Source organism: Triticum aestivum, chromosome 1D (assembly GCF_018294505.1).
Source record: "Triticum aestivum cultivar Chinese Spring chromosome 1D, IWGSC CS RefSeq v2.1, whole genome shotgun sequence".
Lineage (NCBI taxonomy): Eukaryota > Viridiplantae > Streptophyta > Magnoliopsida > Poales > Poaceae > Triticum > Triticum aestivum.
Window position 1 is genome coordinate 249,077,108 of NC_057796.1, and position 1,970 is coordinate 249,079,077.

Genomic DNA, 1,970 nt, shown 5'->3' on the forward strand with positions numbered 1-1,970 from the left:
TGTTGGTTTTACAGGAGTGAAATATGGGCGTGTATTTGACGGTTTATGAGCTCAACTGACTTTAGTGGCATATTTGGACGATACATGAGAACTGGAGTGGCATTTTTTAAAAGTTTGGACGTTGTAGTCGTTGGACATTGAAGCATCTACAACCAGAGCCTTCAAATCTGCCACATACGCTTGGGCAGGCTGCCTAGTCAATGGACGAACGAAATTTTGCCACCCAACCAGGCTTTATAGCCGGCCCAAACAACCGGACTGATCGGCAACCCCCATATCCGGCTCAAATCTGGGGCGGATATGGGAAGACCCGGACAGCTCGGACGACGCTGCAACGTCCCTCTGGCCTCACCACCCTGCCCCACAAAAAGTAAATCCGACCGAAACACTAGTCCCAAACCCCACTCCCGCTCTTTCCGCTCCCCTCCCATTCCAATCTGCGATCCCCCTCCCCTCCGCCATGGCCGGCTTCGGCTTCGGCTCCGACGGCATCGACTTTGTGGGCTTGCCGCCGGGGACTCGTCAAGTGTGTCCGAACCGGACGAGGCGCGCTCCGCCGCTCAAGGATAGACCGTGGCGGGAGCTCCTCCTCGACGGTCGTGAGCTCTTTCTCCGCGACGGGAGGAAGCCGCCCTGCCCGCTCTCTGTCATCAACGGTGAGGCACCCGCGCGAGCACGAGCACCAGCGCCAGCTCCGGCACCTGCGGGTAGCTGCTGGATGCTGGTGCCCGCACCACCCAGCCCGCTGACGCGTGAGCTGCAGCTGGGGATGGTGGGCCGCGCCTACCGCATGGCGAGGAGGGCGACATCAGGCGGAGCAGCTGCGGGTCCTCCACATCTGTGCCAGAGACGCTGCCACCCGCAGAAGACGACGACGCAACGCTCCGCCTAGCAATCCACCGCTCCTATACCTCGGCGGAGACAGACGCCCGCCACCGGCGTCGCGAGAACGCGGTGGCTCTCTGTCGCGCGCTCGAGGAGTCGGCCAAGGTGGTGCGGTCTAAGGAGGCGGCGGCGGACATAGACTTGCGGCTTACGGTGGAGCAGAGCCCTACCGCCTGTCGCTTCGTGGGGTTCCTCACATGGTCCACTGGCTCCAGCGGTGGCGGCTCTACGACGGATGGCGACGATCAGCCGCCCGCAGCGGATGCTTACTATGCGGAGAGCCGCCGAGACCCATAGGGGAAGCGACCGCCGAGGGAGTGGTGAACTTCGGCCGCCCTAGTATGCTCTAAATTATGTTTTTCTATGTTTAATTAGCTATGATTGGCCCTTTTTATGAACTATGTGGACGACCAACGATGGAATTGCTATGTTTGATCGTATATGCTATGATCGACGTCGTTTGCATGAAATAGAGTAGGCAAATTTGGGGTTGTGGCTATTGACAAGGGGAAAGGAAATTGCTCGGACACGCCCGCGGGCGTCTGAGGGCGCATTTTTGGGTATTGCGGTTGTAGATGCCCTTATGATCTTTCAAGCCTAAAAAGTATAGAGCATCTCCCTAACATGTTTGTCATCGATCACATCAGTTGGTGACAAACATGTACTCCAAAAACAAGATCTCCTCAACATACCTACTATTATGAAGCACGAAGCAAAATAATGCACTTCACACAATTAAAAAAACAAGTACCTTTATGCTCCTTTTTTAAGGACAAGTAGCAACATTAAGAATAATGGATGTGATGTCAAATGGAGGAAATTCTCTTGATCCAGCGGCTTCTATCTACGGAGAGTGCACACATCTTTGTCGTAATTTTACCGAAGTGGTTTTTATGCATTGTCCTAGTGAAGCCAATATGGCAGCTCATGTTTTAGCTAGTCATTCAGATGGTCCTTTGTCGTGTGTGTGGCAAGAGGAACCCCCTGATTTTCTGATGTATCGTTGTTGATCAGTGAATAAAATCTACCATGATGGCTTAAAAAAGATATTAGTACTTCTTTTTTGCTTGTTGAATGTTGAGTAA